This window comes from Prinia subflava, chromosome 8, assembly GCF_021018805.1.
Source record: "Prinia subflava isolate CZ2003 ecotype Zambia chromosome 8, Cam_Psub_1.2, whole genome shotgun sequence".
NCBI lineage: Eukaryota > Metazoa > Chordata > Aves > Passeriformes > Cisticolidae > Prinia > Prinia subflava.
In genome coordinates this window covers 22,442,932-22,464,315 of record NC_086254.1, presented here as the reverse complement: position 1 = coordinate 22,464,315, position 21,384 = coordinate 22,442,932, and the positions used below count along the sequence as shown (strand labels likewise).

The 21,384-nt window shown below is 40.9% G+C and overlaps 1 protein-coding gene across 2 annotated transcripts in view; it reads left to right on the top strand.

Moving 5' to 3' along the window:
* The window catches only part of PREX1 (phosphatidylinositol-3,4,5-trisphosphate dependent Rac exchange factor 1), a 112,956-nt gene that overhangs the window by 2,708 nt on the left and 88,864 nt on the right, over nt 1–21,384 (top strand). The window lies entirely within an intron of this gene.

The window sequence follows — 21,384 nt, the reverse complement described above, 5'->3', positions numbered from 1 at the left end:
AATCCATCTGGATATTTCCATTTTCCTATGTAGGTTCTAAATGTGGAATTCATCTGTGTACCACCACACTCCTGCAAACTTCTACTCCTGCAGTAAAAGTTACTAGATAACCAATATAGGATTAAAAAAAAAAAAAAAAGAGGAATAAACTAGTGATCACACAGAGATCAAAAATCAAAGCAAAGGAAGTCTCTGCAGAGATTTCTAAAAGGTTGGTCAGGGCAGAAATTCTTTCTGGTGTTTTCGTAGATAACGACTAAACTCTGGTTTCTAAAGGGCTTAGACCCTGGTCCCCTTTTGACCTGTCCTTCTGGCAAGATTTTTGTTTGTTTGTTTTCAAAATCAGTTTGTCTTCAGTGTCTTTCAGATTTACCAAAGTGGCAAACTGTCTAGCATAAAAGATAAATGACAAGGATGCGGTTGCTTTATGAACTAGTCTCTACTTGAACCCTCCTCTTCTCTCTCCAGTAGTTGAACTCAGAGCCTTTAATTTGAGTTTTCCAACTGAAGTGCCAGTTAGCTTCATTTAGAACTGTGGTTCTTTCTCAGTGCGAGGAGGTTTTCTTCTAAAAGCTGTAAGATGTAGAGGAGCCCCACCCTACAGACAAAACAAAACCAAAATCCCTCAGAAAACTCCTCTGTCCTAAGTACTGAATTTGAGATTTTGTTAGCTGCAAGCTAGGATGTAGATTCAAGCTACATATATTTTTAGTTCTGGTTCCTACAGCTAAATGTATTCACAGTGTCAGCTAAATGGGATTTTCATGTATTAAAACACCAAAACAGGTATTTTATTTATTTGTATTCATTAACTTGGCAGTTTTCATTAGAGCAGTAGTGAGTAATACACCCTAGGTAATGGCAGGAGAAGCTCCTGACAGAGCGCACTCACTGAGGTCTTGGCTGGCACCGCTGGCAGTCAGAGCCCTCCTGAGGCTCTTTCACCAGGTGTAGAATGGCTGTGGTGTTATCTTGTGGTGCTGGTTCTGGAATTGCAGCTTTACCTCCCTACGGAATTTGTGTTTTGGATATTGTTTGAATAAAGCACTGAAGGATAGGATCTTTCTTATCTCTGGGCCTTAGTTTAGAGCAGCATTCATACACAAGCTTAACTTCCTGCACATGTCAAATATTCATGTGCTGTCCTAAATAATGTCAGTTTCTTCAGTCATTGACCTACATCTTAGGGACCGAATCTGTACAGCTGCTTTCGGATAGCTGAATGGTGTTAGCCCCAAGGAAAGGAGAATGAGGATCTACTGCAGCGTGTGAGGGTAAAAGGAGCAGCCATGGGATGAAATTTTTAAAAATAAAATTTGAAGTGTGAAATATTTTCTGTATATATTATGTGGATGGTCGTAACTTAATCCTTCTAACAAGACAGCCCACGGAAAGAATTCTGCCCTAGCTCCCTCACTGGACAGCCAACACAACATGCAAGGATAATATCATCTGTATAATCACTGGGATTAGATGCAGTGATAGGCCAAAAGTTTTGCTTTATGACACTGATGGAGGTACCTCAGTAGCCCTGGGACTCAGTATTCTCAGCTCTGCTTGGCCTCACAAGTGCAGGCCACATCGTTGTGCTGGCTCTCCTGAGCGTGCTGGCATTGCTGCACAGGAGCCACCCCTCCTGCCCCATGGGTCTCTGTTTCTCCCACTCATCATCTGTGTGGGCAGCACTTACCAGTGCAAAATAAATGTGCACTGTTGTACTTCCTGGGACAATGCACCAGGTTAACACTCCAGTATGTTTGGGCAAGGTTAGTTGTTTTTTCCATAGTGTGAGTTGTACTGAAATGGTTTGTACTCCATATGATCCAGATGGAATTTTGGCTGCACTGAAAGAGTGCAGTTCTGTGCAGGAGGACTGCCGTACCCAGATCTTCTGGAAACTTGTTCCTGTCAAAAAGGAGATGGGACAGATGTGGGGTATGGGTTCCTTTGCTTAAGAAACTTCAATAGCTTGGGTTAAATAAAGGAAAGCTAAATCTCGTTTCTTTTATCATCATAATGAGTTTCCTCCAAGTAGGCTGGGACAGTTGTGTTTATCTGAGGGAAGCTGTGCTCCTGGTTAAATATTTGCTATTGAAGCCCTAGTCCTCATTAAGTGTTCTCAATAAACAGTGTTTTAAAAAGCAAACAGCTAAATTCTATGGGTTTATTCACAGCACTGAAGTTGCTTGCTAGCAGCAGCTGCCTGTGTTCCCTGGTAATGTACAAGAATCTCTAAAGTATTTAGAATCTTGTAAGTATTTAATACTATGTGGTTGCAAATAAATCAAAGTAACTTCAATTTACTTACTGTATTTTAATCTGTTTTAGGAGATGAATATGTGATCATGTTTAAGAAAAGGTTTCCTTTTTCTTTTCTTTTTTTATTCTTCTACTTAGCTGCAGGGGAAAATAGGTTCATTATTAGCATAAGGAGTCAGTCCTTATTTGCTTTGCCTAAAAGATTGTGGTCCATATTTTGGTTGTGTAAATTAATAAAGTGAGTATATAAAGTTTAATATAAAGTATAATTAAAGTTATAATTAAATAATTAAAGTTAGATGTTGCTATGGTTTTCGGACGGCACAGAAATAACAACATGACTCTCCATGATGGTAAAGATGAGAGCAAACTTTATTCTTCTAAATTCTACTTTTATAGAGTAGTTCGGTACAAAGAACATGATTGGTTATTCAGCGTCTACACCCTTTAGTAAACATTTCTTTCCAGTAAACACGTTGGAAAAACACCACCTGCGGATGGTTTCTCACTTCCCAAGGTTTGTTTGAATTCCTCCTTTAGATTTCTCAGGCTAACATGAGAAAGTTGCTCGCCTGCCTTTCACACAGACACTAGCAGAGCCTGAAGCCTAAATTCAGACCAATGTCAGGCCCACAGTTATAGAACACAGAGTTCTATTTTCGAACAATAAAAATCGTGTTAGTTACTGTTAAGAATATTTTATTGTGAGCTGTGTACTCATTTAATGAAAATGCTACAGGTGTTTATTCATTTAAATAAAATAGTGTCAAGAATCTGTTATGTTTCATACCTAAAGTAATGTTGACAAATGGAGCTGTATCTGTAAATGTACTTTAGGTGTCTCATTTTTCACTTTGTATGTGATTTGTAGTAATTGTTATTCCATTTAATTTTGGACATGAGAAGGCCTTCCTAGTCAGTTTAGCTCCTGTTTAGTTTCTGGTGCTCCTGTTGATACTTGTATTATATGTGAGTGTATATATATATATATATATATATAAAATATATATTAATGTGCATTATTTATTATAGTATAATGTATCATAACTATGGAGAGAATTAAACTCAATAGCTTTACCCTGTGGTTTGTTCCACATCTTACAAGGTGAGATGATCAATTTCAAGGGATATAGCTGTTTTTTAAAACAGAGTCTAGATTTTATATTAAATTGTAATACGATATAGATATGATACTATATATACCATTATTTCAATAGTCCCAAGTATCCTAGATATTTCCTCAAAATAAGGAAGGAGAGGGCAAAACTCTTTTCTACTAGCTCACAGCTGATGACCTGAAGTTACTAATTTAATTATGAATACACACACAGAGTATTGTGTCCTATTTGCCGTTTTGTGAGGCAGGGATGGTATTATTGCTAATTATGGAATCATCATTGAAGAAAAGCTGTGTAACTCAGGAGTATTAATAGACAATAAGCAGTTATGCAGCTGTGTTACTGACTGTACTAGTAAAGGCTCATTACACAGCCAAAGTTTTTAAGCAGCAGGGAGAACTGCATGGAGTAGATGGAAATGTACTGCTGCTAACATCATTAAAGAGCTACTGATCACAGAGGAAGCAAAATGGAGAACTGTCAGAACCGAATGGAACTTCAGTAAAAGTTTCAGGAGTAAGATTAACTTCAAAGACATAAAAGCAGATAAATCTGTTGTAAGTCTCTGGTGAGATCATAAACCATAAGGATTCTCAGTCTCTAGACTTTAAGATTCAATTAATTCTTTGGCCTCTTTTAACTCTAACATATACAGAAATGGTTTTGTTCTCCTATGTAATTTTATAAATGCTTTTTTTTTTGTGTGATGGAATCACACCAGGTGATAATATAAGTTAGAGTGACCAGCTGGATGAATGCCAGCATCTGTCTGGTGGCATGCAGTCCTGTGCAGGAATGTGGGGCTGCCAGCACTGCTGGAGGTGCAGCCCTCAGGCTTAGCCAGGCTCTGGGTAACTGTCCTTGCTCGTGTCAGTTGTGTGGAGGAGTCATGCACAGTGTGCTGGGGAAAGGTCGTGGTGCGTTTGACTGTTGCACGGTCATTCCACAGAAACCCAGTCAAATCTGACACTAGTATTTCAGTAATTAAAGACCAGCTCTCAAGTAAGGAGACACAGGAGCCCTGAGCAATTTCAGACATACTGGGCATCCTTCTAAAAATAGATGAAATAGTGAGTACACAGTAGTTAGCTGGCAAGGTTTTAAAGGGTTTTTTACCATTTTGTAGATGTAATCATGAATTACGTGTGGAGGTGTTGGAGCAGTATTATCCAATACACTGGACTGCAGTGGTAGATATTTTATTGCATCACCTTTTTTTCCCCACATTCATTTATTTCACTGAACATTCAGCTCAAACCTGCACATGCAGCTCCCACAGCTTAGATAATTGTGAATATAAAAAGCTAAATTGTTCTCTACATTGTATATAAGTATGTCTCTTTCATTTTTCCAGAGACAAACCACCAACTTGTAAATTTTAATGTCAGAATGACAGGATATACTTTTAACTTGAGCAATTGCTGTTTGTTCTGTGCAGGCATGAAAACAGTAAGAAAGGTGAATTGTTCTTACCAGATAGGTATCAAATTGGATAAGTAATTGTACCAGTACTATTTTTAGGTTTTAGTATCGTGCATTCCTTTATTTTTGTATGAAAACTGCAAATCCTCTTCAATCCCATCAACTGTATAAATATTACGTTAGGACATGTGCCATCAGATAAATTAGTCCACATCCTACTGATTCAAAATATTTATGTTTTTCTCTCCTTTCTTGCTTGCTTTGTAGGTGTAATTGATCTGTCTCTGGATTTTGCACTCCACCCATCTTGAGACATGATAAGCATCACAGGCTTTGTTTAGTCTTCCTTCCCCCGCCCCCTTCCCTTTCTGTTTCACAATCTTGTTTGCATCCAAGATGAGGCTCTGGTGCTCTAATAAGGTAGCAAACAGACCATTTGTCTCAGCTGTGAGCTGTGGTTTCCTGTCCTGCCCTGTTCTCTGCCTGTTCACCCTCAGTAGGTACAGATAAACGCTGATTCTGGAAGGTGAACCATATAGTTTGGGTAATGTTGCTCCTTTATTATGATACAGCTAAAAAAGCACTTGGGGAAGAGGAAGAAGATGGGAAAGGAAATTGTTTGGAAGTGATCTGAATTAGCTTTGCTGATCTGTTATTTTGGGTCAGTTGGTCACCTACAGCTGGTTGTTAGAACTGCAAATGATCAAGATGTTCTTCTGTTTAGTTTTGAAGTCACAGAGCTTGTTGGTTTTTTTTTTTTTTTTGTTTTGTTTTGTTTTGTTTTGTTTTGTTTTGAAAGCCTAGTTCCTGAAGTATGTAAATTGCGGACGATTATGGCTTTCATTTTAAATGACATGACGGCTTTCATTTTAAATGACATGGTTTTAGCCCTTCTGGACATAAAGCACGAATTGAAGATAGAACATTAGCAAAACAAGAATGCTCCTGAGTTTTTAGGACCTTTTGTTAAGGCTCTTGAATTTGGGGTTGGAAATTCTGCTAGTAGTGTTTTCTATTTAGACCAAGTGTAGTGCAAAATCAGCAACTAAAGGCTGAAATGCAAATAAAGAGGTTCTTTTGCCCCAGATACAAAGAAAGAAAGTGAAAAAAACAGTCTGGATGTAGAAAGATGAAGCAAAAGTGAGAAACTGAAAAGCAAAACAAAGAGAAGAGAAAGCTCTGAAAATATTTATTTGTCTGAGCCCGTGGTCTAGATAGCCCAGTTTACAACCACAGGTCTAAGACCAGGGCTGGAGGATCCAGAATACCCAGGTCCTCTCCTATTCTGAGCTGTATGAGCTTAGTGTGTCACTTTGAAGATAGCGTGCTGAGCTCATGCCTTTTGCAGTGAGCCTTTACAGGTCAGTTACGTAGGAGTACAGCAGGTTTTTATGTGAAAGAAGGTGTTTGTACTTTCTGCACTCTCACAGAATTTCCATGGTGAGAAAATATCAATAAATTGCTTGTAGTTTCACCAGTTTACTGCCATACAGGTGAGAACTAAAACTAATTTCTTTTTGCTTCTCTTAACTCATTCCAGCTTGGTGTTCGTCAGATCCTTGTTACCCCTTATCTCAGACCTACTTTGGTCTTGTTCCATCGTTTGGAGTGAGGTGTCTGACCTTGTTCTGGCTCAGCACCTCTCCCTCCTCTTGGTTGCTGTGCTGTGATCAATCAGCCCTTTTGCCGTTTGTCCCTCCCTCTCATTTCAGGCATGCCAGTTGTTGTTTGAACATGTGCCATGATCTCTGAGGGAGAAGGGAGTGCTTGGCTGCCCTGGGCTTTCCCAGAGCCACGCTGGTGCCTCTGCAACAAAACTCTCCTGCGATAGCACTGTGGGAGCTGAGGGAGGGGAGGGACAGAGTCCCTGGGCTCTGGCAGGAAAGGGCATGGGCATCAAAAAGTGAACCAAACATTGCAGAGAACAGATTAGAGTTGCTCAGTACACAGCTGGACTGTGCGGATGCATTTTTGCTTTTACAACATTTCCGCCTGATATTTGCAGGAAGTAGACTGATATCCATTATGGGAACTTGTTTGTCCCTAAATATAGGAAGCAAAAAAATTTAAAAGCTTTGATAATTTCCCACTCCCCAGGTCACACAGTATTTCGGCCATAGGCAGGAGTACTGGTTTGCAGGGGTAGGAAATGTAATTCTTTAATTTTACGTTTTGTCACAGAATCGTGAAAAGTAGCCTTGGAGAGAATCTTGACAAAGATGTTCTGATATGGAAAGATCGTAATTTCTGATGGTTTATCCTGGTGTTTAGATGTTGTTAATATATAGAAATGTCTTCTTAATACCTAAAATAGTGTCTAATCTTTTTACTCTCTTTTTTCCTTTGCATCAATCCATTAAGTACTTCACGAATGTTTTTACATTTTGCTTCAGATTATGCTAAATTGTCAAATTGTTTAATTTGCTTTCTCAAAAACTATTTAATTTTACTTCTGGTAATACGTGTGCTGTTATCTGGATTCTCTAATCTATCTGTGTCCTGAACTGTAGTCCCCAAAACACCAGGAGCAAGGCACTCCCAAGACTTTGGAGTGAGGTGAGGCAGTGGATTACTTAACAGATTTTGTACAGTACACAGAGTATTATTGTTACAGGAGAGGAAGGTTTGTCTGATTTTGTACCTGCATTTGGGGACAACTCATTGCTCATACCAGTGACTGTGACTAGGTGCTGGCATAAAGCATTTACGGGAGCAGTCAGGTAGTCAGACTTCTGGGGGATGCCCTGCAAGTGCAGCACTTAACCCTCCTCAGGGGAGGAGGCTTTGCAGAAGTGTTTGCAGGCTGGCGCACTGTGTGCACATCCCGGCACTCCCAGAGGCATCCCACACAGAGGCTTTCTGAGGCCTGAAAAAGCAGGATCTCCCAAGCACAGTGTCTGCCTTCAGGCACCCAGATGAGTCTGCGACTAATTAAGCTTTCAAGAAATTACTTATTTTTGTTGCCTGCCTATTGCTTGCTTCAAGCACTTACAAGAAAATATAAAGGGACTGTGTTAATTTCTGTCTTCTTTCCAGCCATTGAATCCCTTTTCTGGTTTTGTCTCCCCAAATGGATTTCCAGCCTGCAATGGTAAAGGCCTTGCACAGTTGTGATGTGGTTTAGGATGTAATGGTGATATATCTTTTGGTTTTGATGAAGCTTGAAATTCCTCTGCAAATGGCAGCCTGTCCTGGTTACCAGGAATGAGTACAGCTAGAGACAAGGAGAAACTTGAAATAAGCAACCATATCATTTCTCAATCACCTACAGAGACTTCTTGTGGAGCAATGCAATTCATGTAAAGCCATCTCATCCAGACTGAACACTTCCTTTGACTGCTTTTCCCTTCTGTATCACAAACTGTAGGCTTGGACTGGGGATTGCACCAACAGCATGCGTGAGATCTGACCAAAGTGTTGGATTTAAATATTGCTTCAGATGAAGAGTCCTCCTTAATTACCCAGTCAGGCATGATTAAAGCTTTCACACCACCTCTGCAGGTGTGATTGAGTCAGGCTGTAGCAGACGTAGGGAACACAGTGGGTCTATACTGGGACAGAAGCTCAGGGTGGCTGTCTGGTTGAAGCATACCACCGTCACCCTGTTGTAGGTGCCATTCATCTGAAGAGACATTGGCTGCTGTTGAACTGCAGATCTCAAAAGCAGAGTAAGAGAAAACAGCTCTGTGTTGAGAAAACAGTTCATTCACTCTTCCTAATGAGTCTTCCTCCTTGCTTACACAGCTGAATGCCATATGTCAGGCCATGAGACACTGAGTGCCCAAAGCTGGATGTTGCTCAGATAGGCCACTTCAAGCCTAGAGACAGGAAGGCAGAATTGACTGTTCTGGCATTGTGAGGCTCATCTTAGGCCTGTCTGCCCTTTCACCCAGTGCTGTCAGCACAAGAACTTGTTACAAACCAGCTGGCAATGTCCCTTCCTACAGTTCTGGAAACAGTGACAATTTTATGTCATGTATCTTTGATTTGCAGAAAGGGCCATAGATTTCTAATTCCTGATTATTTAAAGGTTCATATGAGATAATGGGACTGTGGAACTGAGTTACAGGAGCATTTAGGTTCATGTGAGGATACTGGGTCATTCTCTCTGCTATTACCATTGCTGAAATTATTTTTATGGAAGCATATCAGCCATACAAATAATACCTTGTTGCAGTTAATCTGATGTCTCATGACTCATGGAGTAAATTTTTGTGACCATTCTTAACCTTTCATTTTGTACTTCTGTGACGACCTGCTGTGGTCACTTCTGATGCCAACAGGTTAATTTGTTGGTTCCCAAACCACTTTGCTTATCTAAAATGAGGACACTTTTTTTTAAAACAAGTGCAGTTATTTAGCCCTTAAAAATCTTTGTAGAGTAGTCTTAATTTATTTGGCTCAGTAATGCACTTTCAATTAAAAAAAAAAAAAAGGAGCAAACCATCTGATAGGCAGAGTACTGTTTATATATTCCCTGTGGAATTGTTAAGATACCACTAGCTAAGTGATAGGACCAACATTTCCAGGGCTCCTGCCTCAAGCATATGTTAGGAACTGTTAGACTGTATGTTTTGGGTGTGAAACTTGATATGATTGGGCCAGGAGTTTGGCTTGCACAAATGAGGCTGCTGGTTTAGTTGTGAACCAGAGCTGCTGCCTGTGACGCCAAACCCACATCCTTTCTGCTGACATGTCTTGGCCCAGGCTGTCAGAATGGGCAGATGCTGATCCCTGAGAGGCACACTGCTTGCCCCTTCCCTGACAACACCTCTTGTACAGAGAGGCTGCTACAGTCCTTTGCACCAGTGACCCTGGCTGCTGAGCTTGCCACCAAGGAGTTGATACTCATCTTTGAGATCTGAGCAATTTACTAAGAAGCAGCTTTAAACACGAGTCTCATTTTACTGGATGTCTGCCAGATCTTTACTACCTTTGTGCATGACAGAATGGTCTTAGATTTAAAAAAAGCCTAACATCATCCATATCCTCTTACACCTTTTATCTACAGTAAATCACATTAGTGATAACACTTTTGTCTTGAAAGTTTTGCCTGCTCGTGCTTCTGGCATCCTAGCATGGTTAATTTGGAACAGCCCGTGGTGGGATACATGAAGGAAATGCTTGCCAGGAAAGAGGGGAAAACATGAAAGGTTGCATTCAGGGATTATTTTGGATGCTGAGGAAGATGACTATGAGAGGAGTTTCCTGATATTCAGAGTGTGTGTGTCACTGATGGAAAGCCTTGCTTTGGCGGCAGACTCCTGATAAGAACTCACTAAAATGCAAATTCTTATCTCAGATAGATGGGTGAGTTTCAGCTACACAGCAAAGTCTCTGGTCTCGTGGGACTTTCAGTCTAATCTGGCAACTGCTTTGAATGCATCACCTCACAGGGAGCCTTGGCTGTTAACCTCATCACTAGGTGGCTAAAGAAGCCCCTTCCATGTTGTATGAAGGGGCAGTAACAGAAGGCTATAAAAGTTTTTTGGACTCTCAAACCTGATTCTTAAATAGCATCCATGTTGTGGGAAAAATGGACAAGCTCTCTGTAGGTATGAGTAGGCTGTGTGCTATTTAATATGTAGGTCACAGAGGAGAAGGCATGGACGCAAAAGTTTACCTGTGTTGTGAGACCTCATCAGTGGTTAAAGCCCTGTATTGTTAAGCAAGATACTTAGGCTACAAATGTAATAAACAAAACAGTGCCGCTCTTTGGCCCTGTGGCCAGCTGGCGTGATCTGGTCCTGTCTTGTACCATTGAGCTCTGAGTCTCAAAGCAGGGTGGCTGCATTCAGACTGCCTGCTGGGAGTGGCACCATCCTGACAATTGTTCGGGACAGTGCATGCCAGGAAACGTTCTCCCGGTCTTCTCCCAGAACTGCAAGGCTCAGCCGCATGTCCTGGCCCTGTGGGCTCACCGATGGAGGCATGGCCCTAGGTCCCATGCCAGGCTCTGGCACCAAGTGATAAAGCAGGATTCTGGTAGGCTGGAGCTCACACTCAGACCCAGTGGTAGCTTTTCCTTGAGGGTGTTGATGTGGATGGTGTTACTTCTGATGCTTTGTTATTATATGAAAGTTCTAGGTGCCAGGCCAGAAATGCTAGAAATATGTTTTGTCAGCCTTCCTTAGATTTTGTCATTACTGACTCTTGCCATCATTACTTGGGTTCTTTTGTTTAGTCTGTGGAGGAGGAGACATACAGTTTGAATGGCTGTCAACTACTTCAGGACAGTGTGAAAAGGAACTGGATGTTAATTACCTAATGCAGTGTCAACAGCGACAGTTGTCAGCTGAGATATTGTAGACTGAAAGTATTTTGGTCCTTCATATGAAGGGTGCTTGATCATTTCTCTTCTATTTACTTCCCTTTTTATTGAAGAAAATCAAAGGCTTCAAATGATGATCACTGGACACTTGCATGTAATTTTTTAACTCATATCGCTCTGGGTGCTGGTGGTTCTGTTTGTTGTGTTATTGAAACTGTGCTCGGAAATCAGTTCAGATGGGAAGCAGCTGTTTGTGAGGAGAGGGTGTTGACAAGACAATAAGGACAGAACAATGGGGGAAATTTTCCAAAGAGAGCTGCAGAAGTGCATTTGCTTTGAGCACTGGTTTGTCAGAGGCATGTTCCCTCCACAGGAAAAGGAGAGATGCATATTGGGGAGACGCTTTTTGCAGAGTTTGTCTCCTTTGTTGGCTCTTAAAAATGTACGTGGGAAACAACCACTGTTACAAATACATGTCCCATCTTCTGTGCTGGCACAAGCCGTCTGTTCACATGAGCAGAATGTGTTCTGAAAACTCATCAGTAAATAAGCAACGGTTTTCAGGCTGTATGGACAAAGACAGTATTTTTGGGAGGTATAGTTGAAAAGTGAGATTTACCAATTAAGTTATTTATACCAGAGAAAAGTTGGATTTTTTAACTTAGGCATTAAATGGTAAGGGGACATGAAATACGGTGCACTGAGTGTTGCAGTATGTGTTTTGCTGGGCTTTTTACTGAGTAGGCCTCCAACTTTGCCAGCACTGAACTCCCAGGGTTGTGCTGTATTCAGTCCTTTGGCTGTGACTTTGCCTCCATGTTCTTGCTTGCTAGTGCCTTCCTTTCCAATGATTGCAAAGCCCTTGTGCAAGGACAGATAATCTTACTGTAGATGGCTTTTTTCACTTCTGTGGATTCATCCTTCCAACACTTAGAAGAAACATTTCCCAGAATAACTGCACTTGGAAGTTAGGGGAACAAGAGCAAAAAACATCTAGAAACAAAACCGAACCACAGAATTGACAGTATAGTCCAGAATTTGGAACTAAAAACAATTGGAAAGAGTATTGGTTTTAGGTGAACGGAAGGAGTCAAAAAGAAGCATGGATCAGTACTTCTGTACTGAAGTAAACACTTCTGTGGTTAGAACAGGTCACTAAGACATATGACATCCTTACACAGTCTTTTACTGTTCGCTAGCTATGGTGGTTCTCTGAAAAAATCAGCTGTGGACAGTTCCTGTTGTTATAAATTAATACTTATGCACAATTTTTATTACTTTGTTTTGATTTGCATTGTTAGTTTGGGTTGGGTTTTTTGTATGTTTGCCTAATGTGGCAGTTACTCAGTGAGCAAAACACTCCCTGAAGAAATGTGTGTTTTCCTCTTTTTGTCAGTTAAGCAAGCCTTTCTTTCTCTAAGTGTGCTTGGATTCATCTTGATTTTTGGCATGGTGAACAGATCAAGCTGATGAAACTTGTTTTATGGATCAATCTGTTGGTGAAGGTTGCTGGAAGTTTTCTGCAGTTACACTGAGCTGCAGAGGAAAATAGAAAAAGAAGGAATATGTAGGGTGATACTCTGTTTCGAATGATATCTGGAAGAGCAGGTTTTGGGGATTCTGCTACCTCTACAGACTTCATCCTGAGGGGTGCAAAAGCCAGGAGGAGCTGGGAAAGCTCAGCCTGTTCTAGCAGGTGCCCGTCACCTTGCAGTATCAGCACCTTTTGCTTGTAGAATGTGAACACTGTGAACAGCAAGGTATATCTGGTATTTCCACGTATTTCCACTGTGACCTCTGTTTTCTTCCCTGTTGAAAAACAGCTAATGTGCATCTTGACGTGAAATAAAGCTAGAAAGAACAGCCAGGCTCTTAATGAGCTTTGTCTGTTATACTGTGCGTGCACTGTCATGAGAGATCCGTTTGCACAATGCAGGCCATCTTTCTTAAGCAGTTGCACAAGAAAAGCCACAATATTTGGAAAGTAAAGCATGAATCAAAATTTTTACAGCACACAACCAGAGGAACTGAAATTTGCAAACAGCAAGCAAGAATGAAATTGCAGTGGCAGCAGTTACCATGTCCAGGTGGTGTGTGGAGGCAAGGCTGCATAACATCAGTTCTCTTAATGTGGCTCTGAGTGAGCTGCTGGGGCAGCATGGTATCAAAAACCAGTTCAATCCAGTGGAAAGAAACTTTTCAGACTATTTCACTTAGAGAAGAAGAAAGTTTTGTTGTGAAGTGCATTAAAAATAAAGGTGCTGGTTCATGCAGCACCTTTTTGGCTGGATCATCTCAAAGTAGAGCACCAGTATTTAGTAGATGGAGAAACTAAAGGTGGAAGTGCAGAAAGGCAAAGTAAGTTGTCCAAAGGGTGCGGATGAAGTAACCAACAAAGCCTTGTCTCCTTACCTTACCATTTCTTACCTTTAGGAGAAAAAACTAAGCAAAAGTTGTCACATAAACAATGTGACTTTTTTTGTGGAAAAGTGCAACAAAAATGTTAATTCTTCATTTCAGTCTTCTGACAACCAGCTGACATCCTTGGCAGATAGCACTCAATGAATTGGTCTTAGCTCAGTTCCAGGGGAACTGTTAGGCATAACCAGAGGCAGTGTCTGTGCAGAGACAAAGAATCCATGGGGATGGGAGGCATTAACAGTTTTCTCTTCTGGGAGTACTTCTGCTGGATGCGGGAGACCCTTGGGAGAGTCTTCCTGCCAAAGTGTTCCTGTGTGAACGTTAGGTGTAGAATGTAAGTCTTGGCCCTTCAGGAACTGCCAGTCACCACTTTCCCAATACTCTCAGGGAGTAGTAAAAATGTGAACAAAGAAGCTATGTCAGGTCTCAGAATTACTCAGTGGCAGTTGTCTTAACAGTTGTGCTCATGCTAAAATCTCAGCAAGTCCAAGTGCAAACACTTGGACATCTGGTTTCACGCTTGCCTAGTCTGTGTGCTAGCTGCTGAAACAAATCCTTCTCAACACTATGCAGAAGTACTTTTTAAAGCAGTAAGTACAAGCCTGAGTTCTGCAATCAAGCACACATTGAGCACAAAGGGCGTAAAAACCAGAAATGAAGTGAAAATGTCAGTGGTTTGAATGTACTGCTGTACAGGGGTTTGAATGCCCCTGCATTCACTAGAAAAAAACAGTCTGGTCAAGCAAAGTAATACTGACTAATGCCAAGCTGAATCCAAGGTGAAATTTTGGAAAAGTTGTTACAAAAGTTAGCATCTACAACATTTCTCTTTTGTGGCTTCTCTGCACTTGTGGGTGGTTTTTTTTTTTTTTTTTTTTTTGGTGAGGAGCTGGAACTTCAGAGATGCCACAGAAAGGAAGTTTCTTCCTCTGTAAATTTTCTAGCTCCAAGGTTCAGACTTGAAGTTTGAAGGCAAATTAAAGAAGTATTTTAATCCTGAAATTCACAGTGGAAATCTGTCCTCTAGGACAGGAGCATTTATTTTTGGTAGATTTTGTACCCCTCTGCACAATTCTGATCTTCTAAGGCTTCACCTCCTTCCTTTTCATTCATTTTAAAGATATCTCTTCAGTCCATATTTGTTGGGTGTTACCCTTACAAATTCTCCTTATTTTCATATAAAATATTTTTGTTCACCAGTTCTGACTCTGAGAGGCCATGACTATTTTATTCAAACGAACCCACTACCAAAATGAAAAACTAGCATGAAATCATGAGATTATTGAACCATTTGCGTAAGAGATTGGTGAGATTTGTGCAGGAGTGGTGTGTGGAGAGGTGGAGTCATGGCCTCACAGGAGCACCACTGGCCTTTTCTCACACGCCAGCTGATGTGATCTGTCTAGGGAAATCACGACATGCTGAGACACCTGGTCTGGTGGGTACTGTAGCACAGGGTGGGGTTGGATGCTTTCCTCAGTTCTGCATCCCTGCACCACTGCAGCATCCTGTTGTGTCTTATGTCCCACATCGCAAACTCTTCTGTCCCCACAATCTATTTCTGTTCTGCTTCACTCCAGCAGTTTGTGGGGTGGGTGCAAGAACCTTTGTACAAGGGGAAAGAAAAGAGAGAACACGGTGTTTTCAGCTTCCTACTAGAGCAGGGCATTGCCACTGTTGCACGGCTCAAAGGAGATGGGCAGGTGAAGGTCCACCAGGACTGGTTGATGCAGACACAACACAGCATTAATATTGTGCATTTGAGAAAATAATTTCGGTATTGGCCATTGCAAACATTGGAAATGCTAGTGTATGTGATATGCCAATATCCTGGAATCCATATTTCACTTAATTATCTCAGAGTGCAGTAGCCCAAACCAGAAGATATTCCCACCAATTTCACTCTTACTCTCTGCTTAGAGCTTTGATTTACGTTTGCAAGTGTGTTAAAGTGAGGTGACCATGCCAGTTATTGCTGTGCCTGTTTGCCTCGCCCCATTGCTTGAAGTCCCATACTGTGAATGGGTGTCTGGGTTTGTCTTCTCAGCTGCTACAGCTTTCTGTATAAATGCAGATTAAGGGCTACAGTGGTTTGTTTAAGCGCTTAAATGTTGAATTGTAGAGGGCAATGTTTAAGCAACAAATGCAGTCTTGTCAAAAACAGAGGTCTAACCTTCAGGAGAGGAAGGAACAGAATAGAGGACAAAAATTGCTTCAGTAGTCTCGTTTAAATCAATTTGCAAATGAGAGTCACAGTCCTTAGCCCAAATATACATTAATTAACAGTTTGTAGTTGACTGGGAGATGATAGCTGGAGTGGCTGAGGATTAGGCACTTACCTTGATTTTTAGAATCAAGAAATGTTAAATACAGATGATGTTTGAGTTGCAGTTTCAAAGGAGGAAGAGAAACATACTGTCTTAGTCTGCTTCTGTTTTCTAGGCTTGTGTTATTTTGTTGTATTTGCTGTGTAAGCAAGTTTCAGCTGAGCTGGTGGAATTGGTCAGAAGGGTTGAGACTTTGAAATGAAGTGAAAGCAAATTTCCTGTGTGGTTTTTTTTGGTGTTCTGTTGTTATTTTTTGTTTGTTTGTTTTGTTTTGGTTGGTTGGTTTTTTGGTGGGTTTTTTTGGTGTATGGGGAGTAATTTAGGCTTGAGTGTCCTTTTTTGTTTAATGATACACCAACTGTGGCACCAGTGACAGAAATCTCACTTTTTTTGCATTGCAGAGCTTCTCATTTAGAGGAATATTACCTGTCCGCTGTAATGTACATTTAAGTAGAATTTGGATAAGTTAATAATTTCTGTCTTCACTCATTATACAAATCTTTTCTTTTCTTAAAAAAAAGGTCTCTGTTTCCCAGCAGTCTAAACATCAGGCAGTGGTGGGAGCTAGATAGAAATCTCCCTGCCTGTTGTGTGTCTAGGTACTGTGATATTCAGTTGTCACACTTGTCTGTTTTCCTCCTGCCTTTAGAAGCTTTTAGGTAGGACACACAATCCAAGACACTCAGCATGATTTCCTGCACATACTTCATATGAGGCTCTGTGATGCCGTCAGAATTCTGGGATGCCTCTCCAAAAGGGTGGTCTGCTTTGGAGTACCTAGGAGAAAAAGGTTTGGTACTTCATTAGATATAGATCTCCTTAAGAGAACTTCTGAAACGGGCACTCAGTCCCTGGTGAGACAATCCTTCTATCACCCCTTGTCCTTGTTGGTGCAGTTATTGTGTTTGCAGAAGTGAGGGAGAAGGAAAAGATGTATATCAATTTCAGATCAGTTTCAAGTGTGAAGTTCAGACATGGTGAAATGCTATAGGAAGTTCTCTCTCCACATCTTTCTTTAATCAGCACTGAGATGTGTGTGAGGTGTGCATGATGCACATAGCAATGTTTCATACCCATTGAAGAAGTTCTCATTGTTGTCAGGAAAAACATATTCCAGGAGAGAGCTGGAGAGGAACCATGAAATGCCATTTCTCCACGTTCTCTCTTCTTGAAGACAATATGGGTATGGGCAGGGGGATGTTTGTATGAGAAGGGAGATACCGGTGTTTCTGCTATAAAATCAACTGGGAAAGTTTCATGGGTCCAGAACTTGATGAAAGTAATTGTACAAAGGTCTCCTGATTAAGGGAGAATGTTGAAAAATTGTTAATTTACTCTTCAGATCTGTGCAGCAAGGTTTTTTGTTATTTTTGGTGTTATTTGCACAAAACCGCTTTTTTGAGGATTCATCTGCCCTTACTTTTCATTTGCCAGCTTTAATTGGAGCTGCCTTTATAGCGATTTTAGAATAAAATAACTGTTTTCAACTGTTTTCAACTCTAGTACTTATTTTAACTTTGAAGGTGATAAACAGAAGGTTATGAGTTGCTGAGAAATAAAGTATGTTTTCTTTTCCCTTCATGTAAAGTTTATCAGTCATTTGGCTTATGAGGGAATTATATCTCCAAAGACATAAAGAAGATGGCAAGAGAACAGATTAGAAAAATAAGGTCTTGCGTATCTCAGATTCAGTTGATTTTATAGTCTGTGTATATATGTAAAAACTTAACTTTGCAGGCAGTATTACAAATGGAGAAGTGCTAATACTTCTACAACGTCTCTGAAATTTGATTTCTGTGCATTAATGGAGGAATACGCAACAGCAGAGGAATGAGATTCTGTTAGGTTTGTACCTGCACAAAAGAGGAGTTGTGTGTGGGTCCCCACCTGCACAGGGCCTGGGGCTGCCTGCTCTGGGCAGGAGGGTCTGCACCCTGCTTATGCCCAGGAAGAGAAGCAATGAGGCCTGCCTGGAGTCCTTGCACAGTCCTACCTAAAAATCTTGTTTGGCAGTAAATTGCCACTAGTTTGGAGCACTTTCCCGCTTTCTATGTGTTTCAGTTTTTAGTTTCTAAAACTTATGCCAGATTTTACCTCCCCCACCACACACACACACACACAGACACACACACACACACACAATCTATGTACATGTATAAATACTTTGCCTGTTCATTAATGGGAGGTACTTCTAGGCTATAGCAGAATTATGGGGTTCTTGTTTTTTTGTAGTGAATTCTTGTCTCTTACCGATTTGAGTGGAGTCTCAATAAGTTTACATAGCAGTGATAACACATGATAACACATAAGCTGTTGAACTGCTAAAGCATGCATAAAGTCTTGGCAGAATCTGAAGTGAGTTATGTAGGGTATTCTTGCATAGAGAGTCTGACGCTAAATATTAGATGAAGCTGCTCCTCCTTAGCAGCTCATATCTCCTTTCTAGGTTTTGAATTCTACAACTGCAGTGGCTGTTTCTTCAGCAAAAAATCAAAATGAACCAAAAAAACTTGCTAACTTGCTATTTTTTCATACCATAAAAGTAAAATGCTGGTGGGGGGGGTATAGATTCACTTCAGTGGTGGGAACACAGTAAAAGCTTCAGTCTCTAAGAGGAAAAGTAATCTATAAATGAGTGGAGGAATTTGAGGCCACCAGTTCTTCAGAGACAAATAATTCAAGCAGAATACAATGATTGTTCCAAGGGCCAGATATGAGGGAGCAACAAGAAAGCTTTTCTCTTAATTTCTGGATGACAACTTGCTGTGTTGGAGAACAGTTGTGCTCATAGCAGAGCCAGGAGTAGGCACACTAAGGTATAGGCAAGCCTCTGGAATTGAATTAAGAGAGGATTTTTGAAAAGAGAAGAAAAAGGCTAAAAAATCCAATGAGTAGATTTGAGGAACAAGGTCTACTGTTCCCTTCAAAAGCAACTAAAAAGCGATTTGTCTGACCTGCTATTTCATATCCTGCCCAGTTTGTATCCAAGAGCAAGGAGCCGGTCCCTATTGCCCTGTCTGGGGTTGGCCCCGAGGGCGTGTGCGGGGCCAGCCGGCACAGGCAGTCCCGGCGGGGCTCCTCCAGCAGCGCCGTGCGGACCGCGGCGTCACCAGGGCTTTTAGGGAGCTTCCCTGACTGATTATTCCCTGTCACCTGATTTTATCTATTCATAATGCTTATCCTTTTGGCCTCACTGAAATTTGTGAGGGTTCTTTAATGTATCTGAGTGAAAAGTTAGGAAGTTTAGTTTGAGGTGTTTCATTGGTCCCTCAAGCTGAGCAGGCTGACACAGAAGAATATGTCAGGCATGTGCCGAGGCAGAGGAATAGCTCACGTAAGGCTGAGAGCAAGGGCAGTAGCTTCCAGCAGCAGAGGGGTAACCAAGAAAAAAGGTGTTGAAGTCCTAAATCATTCCAGTTCTTAGCAAACTAAATGTGACTTATTTTTGTAAGTCAATCCAGACAATTTACCCTGACTTCTCCAAAAGCCAAGCATATTTAAAAACAGAACAAATCTTTAAAGACACATAAAAAGTGTGGACTGTTTCTTTAAAAAGAAAAAATAAAAAAGTAAAGTGAAACAAAAGTAATCTTGGAAGTATGCATTTCACTAAAGTAAAAATGGGAAATCCAGTTTTATGAGGCTGTTGCCAGTGGTAGGAAAGATACCATGGGGGACATCCTGTGATACTGGGTGGGTGTTCCACATTTGGGAGAGGTTAATAATGTAAAATTACTGCCTAAGTAATCGTTTTTACCAGGTAGTTTGTTTTATTTCTGGTTCCAAATATGTCCTGAAAATACAGGGACTTGGAGATTCTGTGGCAATGCAGAACATGACAATATGAATTTGTGATGTGACTGTCAGAACACTAATATCCTCTGTCATTTGAAGCAAAATGACCTAAGTTGTTTAAGAATTTTCTCCTTCTAATTGGGACAGCGTGTAACTCCCCCACATTTCTGGCTAGTCACTCGGGCCAAAAGAATAAGTGTGCTTTGTCTGCTTGGATTCTCAAAGATATAAATCACTGGAGCGTTTTCAGTTGTACATTGAAATTCTCTTTCTGGGTTCTCCTGGGGAAACCAGACACTGTCGGCTTTCCCTCCATGCCTGGCTCTGCAGTCTCTGTACACAGGAGCACTGCAGTAGAAAGGAAGTTTGCTCTGCAGTCAGAAGAATTTTGCCCTTGTTCCTAAGTTACAACTGAGCTCCAGAACCTTGCCGGCTTCACCTTTTTCTAAGTTCTCAGCATCCAGCTGCCTCATTTCCACTCATCTTTGTCCTCGGTAGTTTTCTTTTGCTGAGAAGTGGTTTCCTCACTCCACTTCTTTAGTGGTTCAGCTGCATTTTTTGTTCCTGTAGACAGTATTTCCCCCTAGCACTCTTGCCTCACAGCCGGGTATTCCCACACTTTATAAATATGCTTGCAGTGGTGCCATAAGCTGTCCCTTCTTATTTATGGATAGAATTGCAAATTTGATCCAGATGGTGCTGTTTTTTAGTCTGCTTCTGAAATCTGTTTGCAAGATATGATCTGCCTGAGCATATGCCTGATAGTCTGTTTTTGGGAGATCTCCTCTCAGGATTCCTGTGTTATTTTTGCTGTATCAAAGTTGTGCTCCATTAAATTACACGAGTCAGTGGAACTGGATCCTTTTGTTTGTCACGGCAGCACAGGTAGTGTCTAAAATCTGCTTAGACTTATGTGCTATTTTGTCAGAGTTGTTTCTGAAAGGCTTAGTGCTATTTGAGCTTAATAAGAAAAAAGTACTATTTTATGATCTGTAGTAAATGGCAATTGATCCAATTAGTAGTAATTACTAGCTTTGTATCAGGAGACATTTGGCAGTAGTTCTAGCCATACTAGGGGTTTGGGTTTCTCAGTGCCAGTGCATTTGATGGTGCTTGTGCTGCCTGACTGTGTCCAAGCTACCCAGCTGCAGCTTGCACACAGTTCTTCTTGGTTTCTCTTGGGGTCTCATGCAATTTGCATTGCTTCTTTTTGTTTTCTCTCATTCTGCTACCTCTTTATGTGCCTACATTCCTTGGTTCTTAAAACCAGCAAACAAAAATTCTTTGGTATTTAGGGTGCCTTAGCATTTTTTCTTAATCATGTAAATTGTCACTAAATGCCATAAGGAGGTCTCTGACAGCTTCAGTTTTATGAAGTTGTATCTCTATTGAATAAAGAGCTCCACAGTTGTACAGCAGAAGTGTGTGATGGAGAATGGTGAAGTCTGTGCTTCAGGCAAATTTTTGAGACCAGCTTGTGGAATCAGTGTATGAGCACTGAAAGTTTCAGAATTCAAAAGGCAAAGAATTAAAATACCTCTGTCCCAACCCCCACTCCCACAGACAGCCTTCTGATTTAAAAGGCAGTTAAACTCTCATGGTTGATAGGCCTCTGCCTGGCCTATCCTTTGCCATGTAATTCATTTGTTGGTCCATAATCAATAATTTTAACACACTCAGCTTCTTGTTCTTCTAGGTAGAAATCACGCTGGCAGATCAGGAAGGAGGAGCATGGGTGGCATTGTCATCTTCTGTGGAATGCCCAAACTAT